This window comes from Nycticebus coucang, chromosome 11, assembly GCF_027406575.1.
Source record: "Nycticebus coucang isolate mNycCou1 chromosome 11, mNycCou1.pri, whole genome shotgun sequence".
Lineage (NCBI taxonomy): Eukaryota > Metazoa > Chordata > Mammalia > Primates > Lorisidae > Nycticebus > Nycticebus coucang.
The window spans coordinates 27,754,939-27,767,362 of NC_069790.1; the positions used below are offsets into that span (position 1 = coordinate 27,754,939).

At 40.4% G+C, this 12,424-nt stretch overlaps 1 protein-coding gene across 8 annotated transcripts in view; it reads left to right on the forward strand.

Moving 5' to 3' along the window:
• SCRN1 (secernin 1) overlaps window positions 1–12,424 on the forward strand; it is a 100,431-nt gene that overhangs the window by 34,547 nt on the left and 53,460 nt on the right. The gene's annotated exons all lie outside the window — the stretch shown is intronic.

Consider the following 12,424-nt stretch of genomic DNA (forward strand, 5'->3'; position numbering starts at 1 on the left):
TACACATACATGCATATTCATCCTGGTTCATTTCCTCCTTTCTTAGATTAATAGCAATTTAATAGATTTTTCTCTGCTTTGCATTTTTCAACTAAAACATTGTGGAGTTCACTCTCTACAGAACACAGGTAGTTTTCATTCCTCATGTAGAACTGTGTAGTGCTGGGTCACAAGGTTAAATAAATGTAGTATTTTGCTAGATTCTGTCAAATTTCCTTCCATAGGTGGTGTACCATTTTGCGTTCTCATTGGCACAGTGGGACAATGCCTGTGTCTCAGAGGGTGTTGTTATACTTTCATGATGGCTATTTTATATTAATTTTACATTCTGCTATTTTACTAAATTCTTTCGTTGGTTATGTTAGCTTTTATCATTGATTCCTTTGGTGTTTCTAGGTACATTGTTCTATCACCTGCAAATGGAGATCGTCTGATTGTTCTTAATTATTTTAATTAATAAAATTATTTTATTAATAATTTAATAAAATTATTATTTTATTAATTAAAATAGAATTTTAATTATTTAATTATTTTAAATTTTTAATTATTTATTATTTTAATTTATTTTTAAATAAAATTTTTAATTAATTATTTAATTTTAATGGAATTATTTTCTTATCTGATTGTTTTGGTTTACATCTTGGATCTCATATTAAACGGTAATGGAGATAGTGGGTTATCTCTACCTTTATGCCTGACCTGAGTGAAGCTGCCTCTAGTAGTTCCTGTTAAGAGAGGTAACTGATTTTGGGACTGAGATTTATATAGTTTTATCATGTTTAAAAGTATACATAAGCTGGGTATGGTGGCACGTGCCTGTAATCCCAGCTACTCAAGACGCTTGAGCCCAGGAACTCAAGGCCAATCTGAGTAAAATAGTGAGATCCTGTCTCTAAAAAAAAGTGTACATACATTTCTATTTTGAGTGTTTAAAAAGTAACTCAGGACTAGGTATTAAATTTTGTTGAGGTTTGTCTTAGTGATTATGTATGGAGATAATCACGTAATTTTTCTTTCTATTTATATGACAAACTGAACCATCTTTGCATTCATGAAATAACCTTCTTAGTTATGATATAGTTACTTAAATTGGGTGTGTGTCTGTATGTAATGTATGTTTGAATGGTAGTTTGTTAAATGAAGAATTTGGAGGAAAAAATTGGGGCTGTTAAATGAACAAGTTCTTTCTGTTGACATAATCCCTACTCTTTGGTGTTCTGTGGTTTGTGAAATAAACTGATTTCTGATGATCATTCTTGGTTTTAAACAGGAATTCATCAAGATTTTTTTTTTTTGCAGTTTTTGGCTGGGGCTGGGTTTGAACCCACCACCTCCGGCATGTGGGGCCAGTGCCCTACTCCGTTGAGCCACAGCACTGCCCTCAAGGTGTATTTTTTTTCTTATCTGAATCGTAAATCACTGGTTCTGTTTCAGTTTGTTAAAAGCATTAACCAGCACCAAAGCAACATAACTCTACAAGGAGCTGCTTATTTGAGACAGAGTTTTATTTTGTCACCCTCAGTAGAGTGCTGGGGCGTCATAGCTCACAGCAACCTCAAACTCTTTGGCATAAGTGATCCTCTTGCCTCAGCCTCCCGAGTAGCTGGGACTATAGGCTCCTGCCACAGTGCTGGGCTAGAGCTGCTTATTTTAGATGAGTTTACAAAAGGCACTGAGATGAGCAGGCAGGATTGAGCATGACTGGTCCTTGGCTGTCTGTGGAGAGGGCAGGGACAGACTGTTTTCCACAGGCCTTCCACCAAAACCACTTGCCTTTCTCTTTGAGCCACTAACTTAGCCCAAGCCCCTAAACTTTAGTGAGACTTCCCTTCTCAGTGAAGAGGAGGTGCTCTGGTAAGTATGTGAGCATTCATTCCTCTATTAGTGAATACCCATGTCATTTGGGTCTGAATGTTTCTCTCTTTTCCTGGAGCACAGTAGACTCTGTGGATGAAGTGTGCTGAGTTGTTGCTCACCTTCCCTGTTCATCTTCCCTGATTATTTCTATCATTTTTCCCCCAAGAGAGACACGGACTGAAATAAAACTTTGATTTTCACATGTTCAGATTTAAATTCCCAAAGGTGAGGCACCAAATCCCATCGCACATACACTTCTCAGAACGTGAAGAAGGCCCTCCTCCCAGGGCCAGGGGAGGGTGAGGGTGAGGCCCGTCCCCTTCATCTGGCCACAGATCTGAGTGAGGGCTTGTGGTTGCTCTTACCAGTGGAGCATGTGGCTTCCAGGCTGGTTTATATACAACTTCCACCTGTCCCTCTCTCTCCCAGGACTTTAGCCCTAGGAGCCCAGGTGTCCATCATTCTAGGAGGAGTCCAAACTAGCCCACATACAGAGACCAGGTCCCCCAGCTAACAGTGAGTATCAACTGCTGGACGTGTGAGTAAGTGATCTTTCAGATGGTTCCAGGCGCCGAGCGCTGGAATAGAAACACACTATCCTATCCCTGCTGTTTTCTGTCCAAATCTGTGAGAATAAAAAGAGTGGGGATATTTCATAAAGTAGCCACAGTAACTATATCACACAAAGCCATTTATGAACATGTCTAAAAGAAATATTTCATATTTCAGAAAAGTCTGTTATCGTTTTTGGAGGATAGGCTAACTCAATATAGGGTGCCCAAAAGGTTGCCACACGTCAGAAAATTAACAAACTTATATTTTATATTTTTTAATATTTATATATCAACATGTAGAGAAATACTTTGTAAAATTTTGTAGTGAATATTTTGTAAATAAAGGCACATTTGGATGCAATGTCCTATTTTCCCTATGTGTGTTTGGTGACCATTGGGACAGCCTGTATTTACTCTCAGGGTTACAATCTTTTTTTTGCCGGGGGGCGGGGATAGGCTAGATTCATTTTACTAGTTATCTCCTGGTATATTATTACTCAGATACACTGTAGATGAAATCATATCCTCTTGTATAAATAATTGCACTTCGATATATGCCATAATTAGTCTCTAAGGCAGTGCTGACTTCTTTTCTGAGTTCCATACCTGTGTTTTAAGCTCCTTGTGTGCATTCCCACATGCGTAACCTAAAGGTGACATAACCTCACAAGTCAAAATCCAAGTTTGTTCCCCTAGCTCATTTGTCCCTGTGTCTTTAACATCATCGTTTGCCACATACTTTATGGTAGAAACCTGGAGGAAACATGACCCTTATTTCCTTCCCATCCCAGATGCACAGAGACACTTGTCCCTGAATTCTGCTGACCCCATGTCCTCCACACTGCCCCATCTCATTTAGACTGATCCTATTTTGGTGGACACTTGGACTATTCCAAATGTTGCTAGTCCATGGAGTGCAGTGTGAAGAGCTGTGCACACACGTCCTTCTGTAGATGTGCAAGGGTAGCCCTTGGATGCATTTCCAGATGTAGCATCTCTGGGCCAAAGGCTGAAGCTTGTGTCCTAACTGCTCTCCATAAGAGCTATACAATTCCTGCTGACTTTTCTACCCTCATTTTCTACCCTTAGCCCTGCTGTGATCTTCCTATTGGTCCCTTGTCTTTTTCTCTAGGATTCTTCTCCCTGCAGGATTACCAGAATTTTCTTTCCAGAACACAGCTGTGTCACTGCCTTCTTGTAAAATGTTGGGTTGTGTTGATAGGTTGAGAATTCAGGCTGGTTTGTATGCCATTCAGAACTCTTCCTGACTGGCACCCTGTTCAATTTCCCTTTCTTCTCTTTCTTTCTTTTCTTTTCTATTTTAAATTAATAAGTTATTTTTAGAGCACTTTTATGTTTATGGAAAAATGAACAGAAGGTACAGAGAGTTCCCATACACTCAATCATCTGCCTCCCAGTTTCTCCTATTACCAAGCTCCTGCCAAGTGTGCACATGTGTTACAATTGATGAGCCAATATGGATATATTAACTAAAGTTCTTAATTTACATTTTCTGTGTTGCATTTCTATGGGTTTTGACAAAAGCATAGTGAGATGTATCTATCATTATAGTATTTAGGGCAGTGCCTGTGGCTCAATGAGTAGGGCCCTGCTGGCCCCATATTCTGAGGAGGGCGGGTTCGATCCCGGCCCTGGCCAAACTACAACAAAAAATACCTGGGTGTTGTGGTGGGCACCTGTAGTCCCAGCTACTTGGGAGGCTGAGGCAAGATAATCGCCTAAGCCCAGGAGCTGGAGGTTGCTGTGAGCTGTGATGCTACAGCACTCTACTGAGGGTGACAAAGTGAGACTCCTTCTCAAAAAAAAAAAAAAAAGAAAAAAAAGAAAATATTTTTAATGCCAGGAAAAATTCACTGTGCTTTGCCTATTAACCTCCCCCACCTCCTGGAAACCACTGATCTTTGTACTGTCTCTATAGTGCTAAAATCTCATATAGTTGAAATATACAGTAGATAGCTTTTTCAGGCTGACTTATTTAACTTAATAAATATGCATTTAAGATTCCTCATGTCTTTCTCAGGCATGGTAAAACATTTCTTTCACATTTGACAATTGTGAATAAAGCTGCCATAAACCTTTGTGTTCAGGTTTTAGTAAATATATAGGTTTTCAACTCATTTGGGTAAACACACTTTTTTTTTTTTTTTTTTTGTTTTTTTTTTGTTTTTTTTTTTGTAGAGACAGAGTCTCACTTTTATGGCCCTCGGTAGAGTGCCGTGGCATCACACAGCTCACAGCAACCTCCAACTCCTGGGCTTAAGCGATTCTCTTGCCTCAGCCTCCCGAGTAGCTGGGACTACAGGCGCCTGCCACAACGCCCGGCTATTTTTTGGTTGCAGTTCAGCCGGGGCCGGGTTTGAACCCGCCACCCTCGGTATATGGGGCCGGCGCCTTAATGACTGAGCCACAGGCGCCGCCCCACACTTTTTATTTTTATTTATTTTTTATTAAATCATAGCTGTGTACATTAATGTGATCATGGGGCACCATACACTGGTTTTATAGACCATTTGACATATTTTCATCACACTGGTTAACATAACCTTCCTGGCTTTTTCTTAGTTATTGTGTTAAGACATTTATATTCTACATTTACTTAGTTTCACATGTACCCTTGTAAAATGCACCGCAGGTGTAATCCTACCAATCACCCTACCTCCGCCCATCCTCCCCCTCCCTCCCCTCCCTCTCCCTCGTCCCCATATTCTTAGGTTGTAACTGGGTTATAGCTTTCATATGAAAACCAAAAATTAGTTTCATAGTAGAGCTGAGTACATTGGATACTTTTTATTCCATTCTTGAGATACTTTACTAAGAAGAATGTGTTCCAACTCCATCCATGTAAACATGAAAGAGGTAAAGTCTCCATCTTTCTTTAAGGCTGCATAATATTCCATGGTGTACATATACCACAATTTATTAATCCATTCGTGGATCGATAGGCACTTGGGCTTTTTCCATGACTTAGCAATTATGAATTGGGCTGCAATAAACATTCTGGTACAAATATCTTTGTTATGATGTGATTTTTGGTCTTCTGGGTATATACCTAGTAGAGGAATTGTAGGATTGAATGGCAAGTCTATTTTTAGATCTCTAAGTGTTCTCCACACATCTTTCCAAAAGGAATGTATTAATTTGCATTCCCACCAGCAGTGTAGAAGTGTTCCCATTTCTCCACATCCGCACCAACATCTCTGATCTTGGGATTTTGTGATATGGGCTAATCTTACTGGAGTTAGATGATATCTCAAAGTAGTTTTGATTTGCATTTCTCTGATGATTTAAAGATGATGAGCATTTTTTCATATGTCTGTAGACCGTGTGTCTGTCTTCTTCAGAGAAGTTTCTCTTCAAGTCCCTTGCCCAGCCTGTGATGGGATCACTTGTTCTTTTCTTGCTAATACGTTTGAGTTCTCTGTGGATTCTGGTTATTAAATCTTTGTTGGAGACATAACCTGCAAATATCTTCTCTCATTCTGAGGGATGTCTGCTTGCTTTACTTACTATGTTCTTGGCTGTGCAGAAGCTTTTTAGTTTGATCAGGTCCCAGTAGTGTATTTTTGAAGCTGCTTTAATTGCCCGGGGGGTCCTCCTCATAAAATATTCGCCCAGACCGATTTCTTCAAGACTTTTCCCTGCACTCTTTTCTAGTATTTTTATAGTTTCATGTCTTAAGTTTAAATCTTTAATCCAGTGAGAGTCTATCTTAGTTAATGGTAAAAGGTGTGGGTCCAGTTTCAGTATTCTACAGGTTGCCAGCCAGTTCAACACACTTTTTAATGTAATTTTATATTTTGAATGGGTAATATATCTATGTAGCTCAAAGATTAAAAAGGCTCTCAGTAAGAAATCTTCCTCCCCCATCCATATCTACCCTGATTCCTATTCTATATAACCCTTTTAATAATTCCTTGCATATCCTTATTGAGTTTTATACAAATAAAAAGAAATGAATATCATGATTTATTTTCTTTTTTCCATGAATTATATATATGTATACTATTTTTAAATTTGATTTTTAAATATATCATTCAAATTTCAAAGAAAAGCTCAGCAATTTGCTTTTATCACTTAGTAACATTTTCTAAAGATTTCTGTATGTCTGTTCACAGTGATTGTCACTTTTTTTTTTTTGCAACTGCATAATCATCCATTGTGGAGAAGTACCACAATTGATTTAATCAGTCATCTATTGATGGACACTTGGATGATTTCCAATATTTTGCTGGTGCAGACACTGCAGCCGTGAAGAGCTTTGTACAGGCCAGGCCTGGTGGCTTATGCCTGTGATCCTAGAATTCTGGGGAGACCAACGGGGGTAGGTCACTTGAGCTCAGGAGTTTGAGACCAGCCTGAGCAAGAGCAAGACCCCGTCTCTACTAAAACAGAAAAACTAGCTGCGCATAGTGGCGGGCACCTGTAGTCCCAGCTACTCGGGAGGCTGAGGCAAGAGGATTGTTCAAGCCCAAGAGTTTGAGGTTGCTGGGAGCTAAGATAATGCCACAGCATTCTACCAAGGGCAACAGAGTGAGACTCTATCTCCAAAAAAAAAAAAAAACCCAAACAATAACAACAACAAAAACCTCTGTATACAGGCCCTTTTGTACATGTGCAGATATAGCCATTGGATGTACTTCCAGATGTAGCATCCCTGGGCCATAGTTTGTGTCATAACTGACCTCCATAAGACCTGTACAAATTCCTGCTGACTTGCTACCCTCATTTTTAGTTGTTCTCTCTCAGCTTGCTCTTCCAGCCCCAGCTACACAGAGCTGCTTGCCATTCTATAACAAACCACACTTGCATTTTCCTGTGCATTTGCTCTTTCTATCCTTTGCTGCAAATACCTGTCCTCTTCCCTCCTCTCTATTGGTTGACTTCTATGCATCCCCCAAGGCCTCAGCACCAATATCCCCTCTTCCCTCTAGCTCACCACTCCTTTGTGAACATGTGGCACTTTATGCCTATCCTACCACAAGAAATCATCACCTGAAACTAGGGGAGATGAGTTCTTTCCAGCAGATAGGGGTCTTGGGCTCTTGTCCTACCTTTCTCTTTATAGGGCCTGGGCAATTTGAGCCTTTCTGATACTCAGTTTTCTTGTTTTACAGATAGAGATTGTAATATCCCCTCTGCCTGCATTATAGGGCTTTTGTGAGACTCATGTGAGCTAAAGCATGAAAGCACTTTGTCAACTCTAAGGGGAACATTGTAAACAGAGGAACTCTTCTGTCTCCCTTCCCTCCTCTGCCTTCCCCTCTCCTCCTCTCTCCCCCTCTTCCCCCTCTCTCCTGCTCTCTCCCCTCCTCTCCTCTCCCCTCCCCTCTCCTCCCCTTCCCTTCCTTTCCCTTCCTCCTTCCTCAGGCAGTCTTTTCCCTATCTTCTGTCATGTGTGAAGTTTAGTTTGCTGGAGCCTGGAAGAATAAGAAGGTCCTTCAGCTCAGAGTTCCCCAGTTTCCACAATTGCACTGCATGTTTTTGTTCAGCTGTGCCGTTGGCAGACTGGAACATCATCACTATATTCTTTAGTCTTTGCCATGTGGATTCTGGGCTTTCAACAACTTCTCTTTGGATTGCAGAATAAGGTGGCTTTTTTTGAAAGCCTCTCTGTCCTCTCAACTTCACCTGAGTCCTGCTCCTCCTTCTCCGTAGGGCTGCTGAGCAAGCAGATGGATAACTTCCTATATCATGATGTTGGCTGTGGGTCTGTCTGTCTGTCTGTGTACGTGTGCATGCATGCCCATGAATGGTACAGGTCTATCTGTACATAGTTGAACTTTCTACTTAAGAAAAAATTAATCCAATTAGAATACTGTTCCAGAAAAACAATGGATTTAAGTTAACATTTATAATATTTACACTTGGTGCCCAAAGGGCTAATTATACCATAATTTATGGAGATAGAATTCTTGATAAAGTTAGATTTGACACATATCTTTTTTTTTAAGTTTGTTGTTTTTTGGTAATAAATCTCATCTCCATGGTTTCCCTGCTTTAAAGTTTAAAGTCTTTGTTGTTTTCTTTTTTGTTTGTTTTGAAAGATAGGTTTAATATATGTCTGTTTTCTGTAACATGAAAGTGCTCTATGGATTCAGTATCCTCAGTGAGTTTATATAACTTTCATGATTTGCGGCAGGCTTTGGGATGTTCATTTTCCTCTTTTGCAGCAGTGAAAATATTTATAAGAAGAATAAAAATGACCAATTAATGATGGCTGGTAGCCCTGTCAGTAAAATTGTTCAGATAGAAGCTATATTTGTGATGTGTAGGATGTGTATGTTTATAGGGGTGGGGTCTGAATTCTAATTCTGAAGCTTATTTCTTATAATGGGAAAGCACAAGTCATCCTACAGCCAGAGATAGCCAAGCAAAGCTCCATGGCCACTGGGCAGATTGTATGTTATTCTTTCTATCTCTATTTTTTTCTTTATACTCAGGATCAGAACCTCAGAGGTCTATAGAGTATCTCCCAAGGGAAAAGTATCTTTCTCACTTCCATGGGAGAGTGGCTAAGCAGAGGGTTTCCTTCCATAATGTGCCCTGTCCAAAACATATTTCTGACCTCAAGCCTGTACATTGCCCATCCTTAAAGATCTTAAAGCTTCTAAAATATGGTTGAGGGTGTTGCCCTTTGATCTCAACACCTTCTTTTATCTTTATTTAGACTCACATGAATCTTAAGAACATATTTTTTAAATCCCCCAGTCAAATAGCAGGTAAAACAATAGGGTAAAAAAAATAATATCAAGCAAGCTGGGTGGTGGTGTGCACCTGTGGTCCCAGCAAGTAGGGGGTGTTGAGGTTGGAGGATCACTTGCACCCAGGAGTTTGAGGGCAGCCTGGATGACATAGCAAGACCCCATCTCTAAAAATATATATATATTTTAGGGTGGTGCCTGTGGCTCAAGGAGTAGGGTGCCGGCCCCACATACCTGAGGTGATGGGTTCAAACCTGGCCCTGGCCAAAAACTGAAAAAAAGAAAGAAAGAAACAAGAAAAAGTATATATATTTTACATGTATATGTATATATACAATTTAAAAAAAACATAAAAACTCTTGGTGATAATTAGCAATGCTGCTTTAGAATTACAAATTTTCTAAAACTAAAAGTATTTCTTGTAGAGCATCCCATTTTCCCTGTCATTTTTGCCTACTCTGAGAAGTCTGGCTGACTCATCAACTCACTGGTGGTGCCAGGGTTGTGTTGAGTACAGTAGCGAAGGCACAATGGTTACGTTTCATTAGTTGAAACATCCATTGTGTGGGTGTCTCTATTCCCCCTTTCACTGGGTGAGATCCAGAAATAGTGTGTACTGGAATGCGGAAGGGCAGGCAATTGCAGGCAATTGCATAGAGCTGATCTTGCTTTTCATTTCTGACACAATCACACAAAATAATGAAGGCCTTGCTCTTCCTAAGAATTGTTTTTGTCTTTGTCTCCAGGGTCTTTTTTCTCTCTTTCAGCCTGGAGGGTGGCTACCTGAGAAAGTGCAGGCTCAGGATGGGCAGTTGCTTTAAAACCCCACGATCAGCATTCAGCAGTGCTGACATTTGGAAGTACACCTCACCTCACCTCACCTCACCTCACCTCACCTCACCTCACTTGCTTTTGCTCACTCACTCCCCACTCTGGACATCCTTGCATTATTATGTGGCTTTGGCACCCAGAAGTCACACTAGCTGACAGATTTGTTTTATGAAAGGCTGGGTGGGAGCAGCCAGCTGTGGTGCAGCAAGACCAGTTGCTCGTCCATTTCCACCGTTAACTGTATCAGCTTCATGACTCGCGATGGAGAGTCATCTCTGTGAAGATCCATTTTTTTAAGTGGTGAACCCTTCCCTTCCCTTCCCTTCCCCTTTCCCTGCCCCTTCCCCTTCCTCCCTTCCTCTTTCTTTCTTCCTTCCCTCCTTCCCTTCCTCCCTCCCTCTCTTTTCTTTCTTCTTTCTTTTTCCTAGTAGAAATTTGGCTAGGAATTTTAACTTGGGGAGCTAAATTGTTTTTGCCACACTGAAAGAAGATTTCAGGAGGTTTTTGGATATTTTTCCCTGATAAAACTTCTTCAAATCCTACTTCTTTGCTTATTAATGCTGTGGCAATTGCAAAGCTTGGTGGGTTTTGGATTTTATTTAAGATAAAAATGACTGCCTGTGAAGTTCATGTTCCAGAAGGCTGGCTTTATTAAAGGTTAGCTAATAACCTCTTGTGTAAATGTTCCTTGTTTTGTGAGATTTGCTCCCAAAGTGGAATTTTAAATAACCTATCTATGTGAGAAGAGTAGGTTTATCTCTGCCTCCTTCCCATCTGATGTGATTAGGCAGATTTAAAACACAATGGAGCGGGACTGTAAATGGCAGTCACAGAAGGTCCCTTGTGAGTCCTGATTCTCTGTAGTCCATGACAAAGATGCTGCCAGGGGCATAGAGGGGAGTCTGGCTGCACTGGCTTTCAGTCTTGAGCTTAGGAAGGGCCAGTGTGGTCCATCTGGCTACATGGGGATCCTCTTCCTTCCTTATCATTCTGAGTTTGGCCTGAAAAGTGTCCAGTTGGTTGCGTATGTTTTGAACTCCCACAAAGACCATATGGTCTTTTCAATTCAATTGTCAACATTATCAGGCAGTCCTTACGGAGCCTTGCAGTTTGGTGCCTTAGTGTTATCACAGTTGCTCCCCCAAGCAGTACTGTGAGGACCTTCCTGAACCATGAGACACCTTTGATGCCTAGTATACACGAGACTTGGGATACATCAGTGAAAGAAACAACAAAGATGTCTCCCTCTTGGTACTTTCTAGCTAGGGGAGATGGCATACGTAAGCAGTATATGTAATGAACCATGAGACACCTTTGACATGCCCATTTCCCTGTTTTCTCTGCTTCTTAGATTTGTCTGGAATACCTTGAAGTCTGGCTCATTTTTCAAGATCAACTCAAATGTCACCCACTTGATAAAGCCTCTAGCAACTTGGATGTGCTTCCTCTTTCCTTGGACCTTTATTATACTGCCTTAGACACTTCAAATTTATCCATCCACTCATCCATCCATCTGTCTGTCCAAAAAAAGGTTTTTTGATGCCTAGTATACACGAGACTTGGGATACATCAGTGAAAGAAACAGCAAAGATGTCTCCCTCTTGGTACTTTCTAGCTAGGGGAGATGGCATACGTAAGCAGTGTATGTCATTAAGGAGTATGCGATTAAGAAGAAGTCTCTTATGTAGTCTTTGTAAAGGGGATACAAAGAATGGAATGAGAAAAAGAAAAAGCAGACCAGGCTAGGGTCAATCAGAAGGGCAAAGTGGGAGGGGAGGCCAAGAGATTATTAGTATGAAGTAGGCAGGTCTCAGTGACTCTCAGAAGTTGATCTGTCAGGCATAGAAATTTGTCCCTGCCCTCTTCTTCCTCGTCAACAGAAAGGACAGACACTAGGTGTCCTCACTGATTTTCCACCAGCTGCAGTTAGTGAAGAATGCCTTGAGTATTGTTGATGTTTAAATAATTGGCAAAATGGAAATGAATGTATGAAAATGAGTTGAAGGACAGCCTCCCCCATTTCTTATCTTTATTTTTTCCTGATTTTTAAAACAAACTTTATAATAAATAATCTGTGCTTAAGAAGCTAGATTCCTTCCCTATTTGCTCTTTCTTTTTAAGATAAAATTTGCCACTGGTGCTCAGTGGGGACAGGGGTTTTGGAAAGTGTCAATGCCTGGGTTACTTTTTTACATAGAAGAATGCAATTTTAAGATATAAACTTAAATTCCACTTAGAGGAACACAGTTTGATTATGGCTTTGACCAGCTTTTTGCTCTGCATGAGTCATCGTTTTAAGTAAAGAGCTTTTGGAAACTGAAGAGGGGAAACATCCCAAGAGTATATTTTATTATTAATTTGGTATGAAAAACTAAAGCATTTCTTGATAACTTCCAGACTTAATTAGCTTTCGGTTTACAGATGTTTACCAGGTGAAATGACATTATCCCTGTGCAGAGC